Below are 15,592 nucleotides of genomic sequence, written 5' to 3'. Positions count from 1 at the left end.
AGTGGTCCTAGGGTGAATGTGCTAAATTGGGGGAAGGCTAATTATAACTATATTAGGCGGGAACTGAATAACATAGATTGGGGGCGGATGTTTGAGGGCAAATCAACATCTGACATGTGGGAGGCTTTCAAGTGTCAGTTGAAAGGAATTCAGGACCGGCATGTTCCTGTGAGGAAGAAGGATAAATACGGCAATTTTCGGGAACCTTGGATAATGAGAGATATTGTAGGCCTCGTCAAAAAGAAAAAGGAGGCATTTGTCAGGGCTAAAAGGCTGGGAACAGGCGAAGCCTGTGTGGAATATAAGGAAAGTAGGAAGGAACTTAAGCAAGGAGTCAGGAGGGCTAGAAGGGGCCACGAAACGTTATTGGCAAATAGAGTTAAGGAAAATTCCAAGGCTTTTTACACGTACATAAAAAGCAAGAGGGTAGCCAGGGAAAGGGTTGGCCCACTGAAGGATAGGCAAGGGAATCTGTGTGTGGAGCCAGAGGAAATGGGCGAGGTACTAAATGGATACTTTGCATCAGTATTCACCAAAGAGAAGAAATTGGTGGATGTTGAGTCTGGAGAAGGGTGTGTAGATAGCCTGGGTCACATTGAGATCCAAAAAGACGAGGTTGTTAGGGCGGCTTTAAAAATATTAAGGTAGATAAGTCCCCAGGGCCTGATGGGATCTACCCCAGAATACTGAAGGAGGCTGGAGAGGAAATTGCTGAGGCCTTGACAGAAATCTTTGGATCCTCACTGTCTTCAGGTGATGTCCCGGAGGACTGGAGAATAGCCAATGTTGTTCCTCTGTTTAAGAAGGGTAGCAAGGATAATCCAGGGAACTACAGGCCGGTGAGCCTTACTTCAGTGGTAGGGAAATTACTGGAGAGAATTCTTCGAGACAGGATCTACTCCCATTTGGAAGGAAATGGACGTATTAGTGAGAGGCAGCATGGTTTTGTGAAGGGGAGGTCGTGTCTCACTAACTTGATAGAGTTTTTCGAGGAGGTCACTAAGATGATTGATGCAGGTAGGGCAGTGGATGCTGTCTATGTGGACTTCAGTAAGGCCTTTGACAAGGTCCCTCATGGTAGACTAGTACAAAAGGTGAAATCACACGGGATCAGGGATGAGCTGGCAAGGTGGATACAGAACTGGCTAGGTCATAGGAGGCAGAGAGTAGCAATGGAAGGATGCTTTTCTAATTGGAGGGCTGTGACCAGTGGTGTTCCACAGGGATCAGTGCTGGGACCTTTGCTGTTTGTAGTATATATAAATAATTTGGAGGAAAATGTAACTGGTCTGATTAGTAAGTTTGCAGATGACACAAAGGTTGGTGGAATTGCGGATAGCGACGAGGACTGTCAGAGGATACAGCAGGATTTAGATTGTTTGGAGACTTGGGCAGAGAGATGGCAGATGGAGTTTAATCCGGACAAATGTGAGGTAATGCATTTTGGAAGGTCTAATGCAGGTAGGGAATATACAGTGAATGGTAGAACCCTCAAGAGTATTGAAAGTCAAAGAGATCTAGGAGTACAGGTCCACAGGTCACTGAAAGGGGCAACACAGGTGGAGAAGGTAGTCAAGAAGGCATACGGCATGCTTGCCTTCATTGGCCGGGGCATTGAGTATAAGAATTGGCAAGTCATGTTGCAGCTGTATAGAGCCTTAGTTAGGCCACACTTGGAGTATAGTGTTCAATTCTGGTCACCACACTACCAGAAGGATGTGGAGGCTTTAGAGAGGGTGCAGAAGAGATTTACCAGAATGTTGCCTGGTATGGAGGGCATTAGCTATGAGGAGCGGTTGAATAAACTCGGTTTGTTCTCACTGGAACGAAGGAGGTTGAGGGGCGACCTGATAGAGGTCTACAAAATTATGAGGGGCATAGACAGAGTGGATAGTCAGAGGCTTTTCCCCGGGGTAGAGGAGTCAATTACTAGGGGGCATAGGTTTAAGGTGAGAGGGGCAAGGTTTAGAGTAGATGTACGAGGCAAGTTTTTTACGCAGAGGGTAGTGGGTGCCTGGAACTCGCTACCGGAGGAGGTGGTGGAAGCAGGGATGATAGTGACATTTAAGGGGCATCTTGACAAATACATGAATAGGATGAAAATATAGAACATAGAACGATACAGCGCAGTACAGGCCCTTCGGCCCACGATGTTGCACCGACATGGGAAGTCAAAAAAACAAAAGCCATCTAACCTACACTATGCCATTATCATCCATATGCTTATCCAATAAACTTATAAATGCCCTCAATGTTGGTGAGTTCACTACTGTTGCAGGTAGGGCATTCCACGGCCTCACCACTCTTTGCGTAAAGAACCTACCTCTGACCTCTGTCCTATATCTATTACCCCTCAGTTTAAGGCTATGTCCCCTCGTGCGAGCCATTTCCATCCGCGGGAGAAGGCTCTCACTGTCCACCCTATCTAAGTACGAAGTCTTACAACACCAGGTTAAAGTCCAACAGGTTTGTTTCGATGTCACTAGCTTTCGGAGCGCTGCTCCTTCCTCAGGTGAATGCAGAGGTATGTTCCAGAAACACATATATAGACAAATTCAAAGATGCCAAACAATGCTAGGAATGCGAGCATTTGCAGGTGATTAAATCTTTACAGATCCAGAGATGGGGTAACCCCAGGTTAAAGAGGTGTGAATTGTACCAAGCCAGGACAGTTGGTAGGATTTCACAGGCCAGATGGTGGGGGATGAATGTAATGCGACATGAATCCCAGGTCCCGGTTGAGGCCGCACTCATGTGTGCGGAACTTGGCTATAAGTTTCTGCTCGGCGATTCTGCGTTGTCGCGGGTCCTGAAGGCCGCCTTGGAGCACGCTTACCCGGAGATCAGAGGCTGAATGCCCTTGACTGCTGAAGTGTTCCCCGACTGGAAGGGAACATTCCTGCCTGGTGATTGTTGCGCGATGTCCGTTCATTCGTTGTTGCAGCGTCTGCATGGTCTCGCCAATGTACCACGCTTCGGGACATCTTTTCCTGCAGCATATGAGGTAGACAACGTTGGCCGAGTCGCACGAGTATGTACCGCGTACCTGGTGGGTGGTGTTCTCACGTGTAATAGTGGTATCCATGTCGATGATCACCCTATCTAACCCTCTGATCATTTTGTATGCCTCTATTAAGTCTCCTCTTAACCTTCTTCTCTCTAACGAAAACAACCTCAAGTCCATCAGCCTTTCCTCATAAGATTTTCCCTCCATACCAGGCAACATCCTGGTAAATCTCCTCCGCACTCGTTCCAAAGCTTCCACGTCCTTCCTATAATGAGGTGACCAGAACTGTACGCAATGCTCCAAATGCGGCCGTACCAGAGTTCTGTACAGCTGCAACATGACCTCATAGAGGGATACGGACCCAGGAAGTGTAGAAGATTGTAGTTTAGTCGGGCAGCATGGTCGGCACGGGCTTGGAGGACCGAAGGGCCTGTTCCTGTGCTGTACATTTCTTTGTTCTTTGACAGATGCATCTGCAGCAGGCAGGTTGGTGAGGATGAGGTCAGGCATGTTTTTCCCTCTTGTTGGTTCCCTCATCACCTGCTGCAGTCCCAGTCTAGCAGCTATGTCCTTTGGGCCTGGCCAGCTCGGTCTCTGGTGGTACTACCGAGCCGCTCTTGATGTTGGACATTGAAGTCCCCACCCAGAGCATATTCTACCCCCTTGCCACCCTGTGCTTCCTGCAAGTGGTGTCCAACATGGAGAAATACTGATTCATCATCTGATGATGGAGGGTGGTATGTGGTAATCATTCGGAGGTTTCCTTGACATGTTTAACGTGAAGCCATGAGACTTCATGGGGCCCAAAGTCGATGTTGAGGACCCCCAGGGCAAATCCCTCCCAATTGTATACCACTGTGCAGCTACCTCTGCTGGGTCTATCTTGCTGGTGAGACAGGACATACCCAGGAATGGTGTCAGTGATGTCTGGGACATTGTCTGTAAGGTATGAGTCTGTGAGACAGCTCTCCCAACTTTGGAACATGCCACCAGATGTTAGTGAGGAGGACAGGGTCAACAGGGTTGGGTTTGCTGTTGTCATTTGCGGTGCTTGGGTCGATGCTGGGTGGTCCTTTTTTGTGTTTTCATAACAGTTGAATACAACTGAATGGCCTGCCACATCATTTCAGAGGGCATTTAATAGTCAACCACATTGCTGTGGGTCTGGAATCACATATAGGCCAAACCAGGGAGGGATGACAGATCTCCTTCCCTAAACGGCATGAGTGAACCACCTGGGTTTTTGCGACAATCAACAATGATTTCACGGTCATCATTAGACTTTTAATTCCAGATCCTTTATTGAGTTTAGGGACAGCACAGTGGCGCGTTGCTTAGCATTGCTGCCTCACGGTGCCAAGGACCTGGGTTCGATCCCGGCTCTGGGTCACTGTGTGGAGTTTGCACATTCTCCCCGTGTCTGCGTGGGTTTCAACCCCACAACCCAAAGATGTGCAGGGGAGGTGGATTGGCCACGCTAAATTGCCCCTTAATTGGAAACAAAATAATTGAGTACTCTAAATTTAAAAATAAACAAGTTTAATTTGCGCCACCTGCCACAGTGGGATTCAAACCCAAGTCCAAGATCATTATCCTAGGTCTCTGAATTACTAGTCCTAGCGAAAATACCACTACATATAACTATAAATTAAGAACTAAAACCTTATAAAATGCAGCAGCTTCTGAGATTTCAGCAGCGATAACCCTGGGTTCAACATTCGTAAAAAAGATAGTTTGGAAACTCACAGCTCACACCCTTCAGAGCAAGCCTGAGCAAGTTCTCTCTATTGGATAGTATTTTAATTCAAGTCCTGAAACTTATGTTACTGTTTATATTAGCACATAGCTAAAGTCTTAGTGAGTTAAATAATAAAATTGCATTCATTCAACTCCTGTTGTGAGGACTGATTTGTCTGTTTCATCGATTGCCACCAGCAGAGGGCAGCAAGTGTGTACAGGGAGCTTTACTCTGTATCTAACCCCATGCTCTACCTGTTCTGGGAGTGTTTGAGGGGGACAGTGTAGAGGGAGTTTTACTCTGTATCTAACCCCGTGCTCTACCTGTTCTGGGAGTGTTTGAGGGGGACAGTGTAGATGGAGTTTTACTCTGTATCTAACCCTGTGCTCTACCTGTTCTGGAAGTGTTTGATGGGACAATGTAGAAGGAGCTTTATTCAGTATCTAACCCTGTGCTCTACCTGTCCTGTGAGTGTTTGCTGGGGACAGTAGAGGGGGTTTTACCCTGTATCTAACCCTGTGCTCTACCTGTTCTGTGAGTGTTTGAGGGGGACAGTGTAGAGGGAGTTTTACTCTGTATCTAATCCCGTGCTGTACCTGTCCTGTGAGTGTTTGATGGGACAATGTAGAAGGAGCTTTACTCAGTATCTAACCCCGTGCTGTACCTGTTCTGGGAGTGTTTGATGGGATAATGTAGAAGGAGCTTTACTCTGTATCTACCTGTGCTGTAGGGTCCTGGGAGTGTTTGATGGGGACAGTGTAGAGGGAACATTACTCTGTATCTAACCCTGTGCTGTACCTGTCCTGAGAACGTTTGATGGAGACAATGTGGAGGGAACTTTACTCTGTATCTAACCCCATGCTGTACCTGTCCTGTGAATGTTTGATGGAGACAATGTAGAGGGAGCTTTACTCTGTATTTAGCCTGTGCTATAGGTGTCCTGTGAGCTGATGGGACAGTGGAGAAGGAATTTTACTGTGTGTCTAATCCCACTCTTTGAAGGAGAGCAGGGGTGTACTCCAGATGTCCTGGCCAAATAACATCACTAAAACAGGTTCTATGCTCATTATCACACTGCTGTCAGTGGGATCTTTCTGTGCATAAATTGGCTGCTATGTTTCCCAAATTTACAACAGTGATCACCCTTAAACTACCTGCGAGCTGCAAGCTTTTAGAGTCTCCATCCCTTATGATGTGTTAAGTAAGTTGGTTCAACATTGACTGCAACTGGATGCAGTGAAACCAGAAACAGGCTTTTGACACAAGAGATGGTCCAACACTGTTTTATTGAACTTCCTGATTGCTGTACATAGTCTGCTGTGAGTTGACACTCTATCAATCTGATAACCTCCTACTGGCTTGACCAGACTAACTCTCTACCTCATGGTGATAGCGCTCACTGGCTTGTGCACTCTTACTATCTCAGTAGCTGTGTCCTGTTGAGAGAGGGAGAGTCTTAATGCCCTGAGTGCTTTATAGTGGTGGTGTCCTGTCTGGTGATTGGTTGTTATGTGTCGTGTGTGTTCATTGGTTATCCTGTGTGTCAATCACTGCCTGTCTGCATCTCATTATATACATGAGTGGATATTATGACACCTTACACCACTCATGCTTACTGCATGTCAGGACCGATACTTGGCAAAAGAATGCTCACTATGCCATTCCTGTGAGTCAAACGCAAAGGGACCACTTCCACCATAGTAAGTACACAGGCTATTTGATACTCCCCAAGATTTAGGGGCTTTTCATTGCAGTGTTAATGTAAGCCTACTTGTGACAATAAAGATTATTTATTAATTACATTTATTATTTAGAAGGTAGCAGTGCTAACCACTGCATCTCCGAGCCACCCTTGAGCTGGCAAACTTGACCACCCTAAGGTTATAGGCTGCAAGTACTGTATTCACAGATTTGCCATAAAACAGAGAAATCTGCCATTGGTCCTCCAAACCAGTCATTTTCAAACTCAGAGTTGTGACCTGACTCTGGTGGGTCGCAGGCGGGTGTCGGGAGGGTCGCAGCGCCATCGGTTGTTGCATTCCCGATCGCGGGAAGAAGTGCTCAACGGCTGCGACCAACCTTCTCAAATGCTAGCCGCAACCAGCTTTCAGAATGTGTGCCCCTCAGCAGTGCACAGGCCCGGAGCCCAGTGAGACAGAAAGTCTCCTCCTGGTGTCTGCGTGCTGACCAAGGTGCAGGTTATTTTAAATAATTGATGGAGCCTTCTCTCCGGAAGCAGCAGCAGAGATCAGGTCCCGTGCTCTGGGCGTGAGAGAGATTCTTCCATTTTGTAGCTGCCAGCAGTGCTGGTGTGAACTCCAGGGCCTCTGATGAACAACCCATTGAGAAGAAGCTGAAATCAGGACAAAAGCAGGATAAAGATGATTTCTTGAGGTATGGATTTATTAATTGTGCCAATGCAAATCAGGATGCAAAGCCCATGTGTGTTATATAAGGGATGTACTGGGAAAGGTAATTGAAGAATAAGCATGGCGAGTTCGAGGACAAAGATTTTTTCAAAGGAAGCAGCAAGAACTTAAATCATCAGCTGAAGTCCTCAGCATAAATGTAACATTGAATAACAAAGCAAGTGAGAGCGTGAGGGCCAAGCAGGCTCACCTGTCACATTAAAGGTAAGCAAAAATGGTGGGTCACGAAGATCGGCCAGCATAGGTCACAAAGGTCATTCGGTGTGGGTCACAAAGGTTGGTCGGCGTGTATCACGAAGTTCGGTTGGCATGGGTCCCGAAGGTCGGTCGATGTGGGTCGCAAAGGTCAGCCGGCGTGGGTCCTGAAAGTCAGCCTGCATGGGTCCTGCTGGTTGGTAAAAATGGGTCCTGGGCAAAAAGGTTTGAAGAACACTACTCCAAACACAAGGTGGCACTGTGCTGCATACACTGGTTAGCCTCAATCCAATTAGTCAGCTGGACAACAAAACAAGTTCCGCTTCTGGAATAATGGGGTCTTCATTCCAGCCCACTGCAGCTCTTAAATCATGTTGGCTTATATTCAAGCATCAAAGCACATTTTTATACTTTTTCGTTCCTCTTTCCAGTCCTGTTTTGCGCACTTTGTGAGCTTGAAGATAATGGATCTTATTGGTGACAGGGATTACATTTTCCAGTCTTTAATTCGGATCAGTTACCAGCAGTTTGTAGCACCTGGCGTGGGTTAGAAACAGAGCAAAACTCCTTCTTTAATTGAAACCTGGGGGTAATGCAACCTTGCTCTCTCCTTCAGTCTGAAAATCAACTAGTCACCACAAATCTCTGCTTCCTACTCCTCAGAATGTTTTGAATCCACACTGTCCCTTTCAATCCATGGTCATCAATTACACTAATTCTATTAAGTACCACTCGGTCAAAGTAGTACTTGTGAAAGCTCGGATGCACATCGACCACACGACCCTCGTCAATACTCTCCATTTGTTTGTCAAAGAGTCTGATCGAGCTGGTCACAAATACTGTCTGTCACCTTTTAACCCATATCATTCCAAGATCGATTGGAAGCCAATACCATAATATTAATTCATGTAGCAGCACAATTAACATAGCAAGCCAAAGTAGCACTCACAGACAACACAGACTGGGGGTGGGATTCTCCGTTGGCTGATGCAGAAATTGTGAAATGTGATTGGGCGGCGGGTGCCGATTTGACGTCAAATCGCAATGCTCCATCACCTCAATAGTGGTGACAATACAGTCCGGACTACGCACGTGAGTAAACACCGTTTGCATGCTCCCCCCCCCCCCCCCCAACCCTTTTTCTTATTGCCTCTGCTGACATTTTTTCTCCCGAAGAAGTCGACAAACGGCTGCCACCTTCGGACGAACCCTAGCGTTGACCCTCTTAAGATGAACTTAATTTTGTCAAGTCTGAGAAAGCCAGCCATGTCGCTAACCCAGATCTCTGATTTTAGGGGCTTCGAGTTCCTCCATGCTAACAATATCCGTCTCCGGGCTACCAAGGAGGCAAAGGCTAAAACGTCAGCCTCTTTCGCCTCCTGGACTCTCGGATCTTCTGACACTCCAAAAATCGCAACCTCCGGACTCGGCACCACCATTGTTTTTAGCACCGTGGACATGACCTCTGCAAATCCCTGCCAGAATCCCCTAAGCTTTAGGCATGTCCAGAACACATGGACATGGTTTCCTGGCCCTCCCACACACCTCACACACCTGTCCTCTATCCCCAAAACGTGCTCATCCGGGCCACCATCATGTGTGCCCGGTGACCGTCCTTGAATTGTATCAGGCTGAGCCTGACACATGGAGGACGTGTTGACTCTGCTCAAAGCATCCGCCCACAGACCCGCCTCTATCTCCACCCCCCCCCCCCCCCCCAGCTCCTCTTCCCGTTTGCACTTTAGCTCCTCTATCCGAGTTACCTCCGACTCCATGAGTTCTTTGTCGATATCCGAGACCTTCCCCTCTCCCACCCCCGTTCTAGAAACTACCCTGTCCTGTATCCCCCGTGGGGGTAGGTGCGGAAAGGTCAAAACCTGCCTTCGCAAAAAATCCTGTGTCTGCAGATAACTAAACACATTCCCTCCTGGCAATTCAAATTTCTCCTCTAAATCCTCCAAACAGGGAACGCTCCCATCTATGAATAAATCTCCCATCCTCTCGATCCCTGCTATCTGCCATCTCCAACACCCCCCATCCAGCCTCCCCGGTACTAGCCAGTGATTATTACAAATTGGAGCCCACACCGATGCTCCCTCCACTCTCATATGCTTCCTCCACTGCCCCCAGCCTCTCAGCACTGCCAATACCACCGGGCTTGTGGAGTACCGAGCCGGCGAGAACGGCAGAGGTGCCATTATCAATGCCTCCAGACTTGTGTCCTTACACGATGCCGCAACCACTCGCTCCCGCACCGATCCCCCCTCCCAACCCCCCACGACCCACTTCCTAATCGTGTCTATGTTTGCCGCCCAGTAATAGTTAAGGTTCGGCAGCACCAACCCACCCTCCCACGCAGCTACGCTCCACCAGCACTTTCTTCACTCGCAGGGTTTTACCCGCCCACACAAATCACCTTATTTACCTATTTAAAAAAGGCCTTTGGGATAAAGATGGGGAGGCACTGGAAAACAAACAGAAACCTCGGGAGGACCGTCATTTTAAGGGTCTGTGCTCTCCCTGCCAGTGACAGCAGGAACATGTCCCACCTTTGAAAGTCCTCCTTCATTTGTTTCACTAGTCGGGTCAAATTTAGTTTATGTAAGAGCTCCCATTCCTGGGCCACCTGGATTCCCAAATAACGAAACTCCCTCCCACCACTCTGAACGGCAGCTCTCCCAGTCTCCTCTCCTGCCCCCTTGCCCGGATCGCAAACATTTCACTTTTCCCCATATTCAATTTGTACCCCGAAAACCGGCCTAATCCCCCGAAGATCCGCATAATCTCCCCCATTCCCCCTAACGGGTCGGAGATATACAGGAGCAGTATAGCGAGACCCTGTGTTTTACTACCCCCCCCCCCCCCAACCCGGACCAACCCCTTCTAGTCCCTTGATGGTCTTAGCGCCATCGCCAGTCGCTCTATGGCCAAAGCAAACAGCAGCGGGGAGAGGGGACACCCTTGCCTTGTCCCTCGGTGCAGTTTAAAATAGCCCGACATCAGTCGATTCGTTCGTACACTCGCCACCGGTGCCTGGCACAACAACCGAACCCAATCAATGAAGCCTCGCCCAAAACCCAAACTGCCCAAATACCTTCCACAAATAGTTCCACTCCAATCGGTCGAAGACCTTTTCTGCATCTATCATGACCACTACCTCCACCTCCTTTCCCTCTGAAGGCATCATGATCACATTTAAGAGCCTTCTAACATTGGCCGTTAGCTGCCTGCCCTTAACAAACCCCGTCTGGTCTTCCCCTATCACCTCTGGGACACAACCTTCTATTCTTGAGGCCAAGGTTTTAGCCAACAGTTTGGCATCGACATTCAATAGGGAGATTGGCCTGTATGACCCGCAAAGCTCTGGGTCCTTCTCCTGCTTCAGGATCAGTGAGATTGAGGCCTGTGACATTGTTGGGGGAAGAACATCCTGCTCCCTTGCCTCATTAAATGCCCTTACCAGCAGCGGGCCCAGCATACATAACATAGAACATACAGTGCAGAAGGAGGCCATTTGGCCCATCGAGTCTGCACCGACCCACTTAAGCCCTCACTTCCACCCTATCCCCGTAACCCAATAACCCCTCCTAACCTTTTTGGACACTAAGGGCAATTTAGCATGGCCAATCCACCTAACCTGCATATCTTTGGACTGTGGGAGGAAACCGGAGCACTCGGAGGAAACCCACGAAGACACGGGGAGAACGTGCAGACTCTGCACAGGCAGTGACCCAGCGGGGAAGCGAACCTGGGACCCTGGGTGCTGTGAAGCCACAGTGCTAGCCACTTGTGCTACCGTGCTGCCCACAAATCCAGCATCTCAGAGAACCTTTTGTAAAATTCCACTGGGTAGACGTCCGGTCCCGGGGCCTTACCCAACTGCATGACATCCAGCCCCTCTGTTATTTCTTTAATCCCGATCGGGGCTCCCAACCCCTCAACCAACCCTTCCTCCACCTTCGGAAACTTCAACTCACCCAAAAACTGCCTCATCCCCTCCACCTTAGCTGGGGGTTCCGACGCATACAGTTCATGGTAAAATTCATTAAACACCCCGTTCTCCCCTGTTGGGTCCAAGACCGTGCTCCCTCCTCTGTCCTTCACTTTTCCTATCTCCCTGGCCGCCTCCCTTTTCCTTAGGTGGTGTGCAAGCATCCTGCAGGCCTTCTCTCCATACTCTTATATCGCCCCCCTCGCCTTCCTCAACTGCTCCACCTGTAGCTTCTGCCGTTCCTTCAATAACCCTGCCTCCGGGGCCTCCGAATATCTCCTGTCTACCTGGAGCATTTCCCCAACCAACCTATCTATCTCAGCTCTGGGCCCGTATCGAGATTAGCTCCCCCCTAACCACTGCCTTCAGCGCTTCCCAAACCATTGCTGCCGCGACTTCCCCCGTGTCATTTATTTCCAGATAATTCCAGATGGACTCCCTCACCCACCCACACACCCCCTCATCCGCTAACAGTCCTACATCCAATTTCCATTGCGGGCACTGACCACCCTCCTTGCTCACGCGCAGATCCACCCAATGTGGGGCATGGTCTGACACAGCAATCGCCGAATACTCGGTATCAACCACCCCCGCCAGTAAAGCCTTGTTCAGGATTTTAAAAAATTAATCCGGGAGTATAATTTGTGCACATGGGAGAAGAAAGAAAACTCCTTCACTCTTGGCCGTCCGAATCTCCATGAGTTTACCCCCCCCCCACATCTGCTCCATGAACCCCTTTAGTTCCTTCGCCACTGCTGGCACCCTCCCTGTCTTTGACTTCGACGGTCCAACCCTTAATCAATGACCGTCTTAAAGTCCACCCTGCTATGGGCCAGGGTTTAGAGAACCCCAAAGTGTATCATGGAGTACACCTGACCCACAACTTTTAATAGATTGTGGTATGGGGAGCACACGGCCCATTCTACAGGTGTGGTACAGCAGAAATGGAAAAGTATTTTTTAAAGCAAAACAATGTTTATTCTATGAACTCAAGTTAACCTTTTTAAAACATACAGTGAACATCTGAGCAACAATTAATTCAAATACAACCCCCAAAGAATGCAACACTAAGTAATCCTTTAAGCTTTCCTTTTAGCATCCATAAGACTTAAAACACCTTTTACCAGAAGCACATCAGGTTAAAGTTACTCCTGTTATTAGTTTTAAATCACCAGGATCGATTTACAGTCTTTAGATTACAGAGAGAGACTCTAATACACCTTCTGGCTGTGACTGCAGCTATCCAGCTCTAAAAATGAAACTAAAACACACCCTGCAGCAAACAGCCTAAAACAAAAGTAAAAAGCTGACACACAGCCCAGCTCCACCCACTCTCTGACATCACTGCAGTAATAAACACCATTTCTTAAAGGTACTCTCACTACAGATATTTATATACACCCCCATTTATAAACACCCATTTCTTAAAGGTACTCTCACATGACACCCCCCATGATCAGCTTATGCGAGTCAAGGTCAGGGATCTTCCCTAACACCCGTCTCATAAACTCCGCGTTGTCCCAGTTTGGTGCGTAAATATTCACGAACACCACCGGTATCCCCCCCAGCTTCCCACTCACCATGATATACCTATCCCCATCCGCAACTATATTCCCTGTCTCAAATGACACCCGCTTATTGATCAGAATCGCGGCCCCCCCAGACTTAAAATCTAACCCTGAGTGAAATACTTGCCCGACCCACCCCTTCCTCAATCTGGTCTGATCTATTACTCTCAGGTGTGTCTCCTGTAGCATTGCCACGTCTGCCTTCAATCCCCTCAAATGCACGAACACGCGAGCCCAATTTAACCGGTCTATACAGCCCTCTAACGTTCCATGTGATCAGCCTGGTCGGGAGGCACCCCAACCCCCCCACCCCCCTCCCCCTGGCTAATCAACCATCACCCTTCTTAGGCCAGCCTCCAGCTCACATCCCGTGCCTCCGCAGCACCGCCCTCGGGCACCCACTGTCCTTGACCTCCCATTTGTCTCCCAACAACAATCCCTACCATGTCAGCAGAGCAATTCCCCACCCCCCCCCCCCCCATTAACATCACAACAATCCCAACCCCCCTCAACAAATTTATCACCTGCTCTCCCTCCACTGCGCTTCCATGAGCTAGCCCACCCAGCTAGCCTGGTAGCCCCGCCCACTATTGTTCTCCCTTCCCCCGCTTGAACATACATATTCAAAACAGCACAGTCCCCAACAAACATACAGAAGAAAAATAATCCACCCTCATCCCCCCACAAGAACCAAGTTGACTTACAGAACTGAGCAACGGCCCAAAAATTGTTACAGAAAGCACACCATGTACAGTTCAAAACGAAAATAGCTTTTACAGAATCGATACAGCAATACCCTCCCCCAAGGTTCAATGTCTTCAGTCACCTGCCAGCCTTTTATCTTTAACAAAGTCCATCGCCCCGTCCGGAGATCCAAAATAATGCTCCTGACCCTCATGGGTGACCCACAAACGAGCTGGATGTAGCATTCCAAACTTCACCCCTTCTTGAAGAGGGCTGATTTTACTCTATTAAATCCCACTTTTCTTTTGGCCAGTTCCGCACCCAGATCCTGGTAAATGCGCAGCTCGCTGTTTTCCCACTTGCAGCTCCGTGTCTGCTTGGCCCACCGCAAAATCTGTTCCTTATCCAGGATCTGGTGCACTCACACCACCATCGCCCTCGGCGGCTCATTCACACGCGGCTTCCTCACAAGCGCTCTATGTGCTCTGCCCACTTCCAAGGGTCGAGCAAATGGCCCATCACCCAATAAGTTTTCAAGCATATTCGCCACATAAACCCTTGCGTCCGATCCCTCGCTGCCCTCCGGGAGCCTGACAATCCTAAAGTTCTGTCTACGGGACCTATTCTCCAGGTCCTCCACCTTCTGCAACCTTTTCTGGTGGTCCCTCATCAGCCCACCTCCACCTTCAACGCGGTTAAATGGTCCTCGTGCTCGGCCACCTGCTCCTCCATCTTCTGGATCGCCAGTCCGTGGGCTTCTAGTCTCTGTTCCACCCGATCGATCAATGCCTTGATCGGTTCTAAACCTTCCTTCTTTTGCTCGGTGAAACTCCTGAATGAATTTCACCAACTGTACCGTTGACCACTGGGCCGCCAAGCCAGGATCCAGCAGCTCCGCCATGTTTTCCTTTTAAAAAATATATATTTTATTCAACTTTTTCGTCCAGACAAAACAGTACAAAGGTTTTTCCCCTTTTTACAACAGCAAAACAATATAAATAACCGTGACCGTATTTTAACAAATAAATAAATAATATATAAACTAAATGGCAACTGCCATAACAAAAATAATAGCTTTCCCAAATAATAAAATCAGCAATTCAATATACATAACCAAGTACCAATATCTTTACAAAAACACCCCTGAGGACCCACCTGAGCCCTCCCCCCTCCCCCCTGGGTTGCTGCTGTTACCTTCCCATTTCCTTTATCGTTCTGCGAGGTAGTTAATGAACGGTTGCCACCGCCTGGTGAACCCCTGAGCCGAACCCCTTAGTGCAAACTTTATCCGTTCCAGTTTTATAAACCCTGCCATGTCGTTTATCCAGGTCTCCACGCCCGGAGGCTTGGCTTCCTTCCACATAAGCAGTATCCTTCGCCGGGCTACTAGGGACGCAAAGGCCAAAACATCAGCCTCTCTCGCCTCCTGCACTCCCAGCTCTTCTGCAACCCTGAATATAGCCAGCCCCCAGCCTGGCTCGACCCGGACCCCCACCACCTTTGAAAGCACCTTCGCCACCCCCACCCAGAACCCCTGCAGTGCCGGGCATGACCAAAACATGTGGGTGTGGTTTGCTGGGCTTCTCGAGCATCTCCCACACCTATCCTCTACCCCGAAAAATTTACTGAGCCTTGCTCCGGTCATTTGTGCCCTGTGCAAAACCTTAAATTGTATCAGGCTAAGCCTGGCGCTCGAGGACGAAGAGTTTACCCGACGTAGGGCATCTGCCCACAGCCCCTCTTCAATCTCTTCCCCCAGCTCTTCCTCCCATTTTCCCTTCAGCTCATCCACCATGTTCTCCCCCTCGTCCCTCATTTCCCTGTATATATCTGACACCCTACCATCCCCCACCCATGTCCCTGAGATCACTCTATCCTGAATCTCCTGCGTCGGGAGCTGCGGGAATTCCCTCACCTGTTGCCTCGCAAAAGCCCTCAGTTGCATGTATCGAAATTCATTCCCTTGGGGCAACCCATATT

This window comes from Scyliorhinus torazame, chromosome 13 (genome assembly GCF_047496885.1).
Source record: "Scyliorhinus torazame isolate Kashiwa2021f chromosome 13, sScyTor2.1, whole genome shotgun sequence".
NCBI lineage: Eukaryota > Metazoa > Chordata > Chondrichthyes > Carcharhiniformes > Scyliorhinidae > Scyliorhinus > Scyliorhinus torazame.
The sequence above is the reverse complement of the archived record's forward strand: the minus strand, read 5'-3'. Positions refer to the sequence as shown.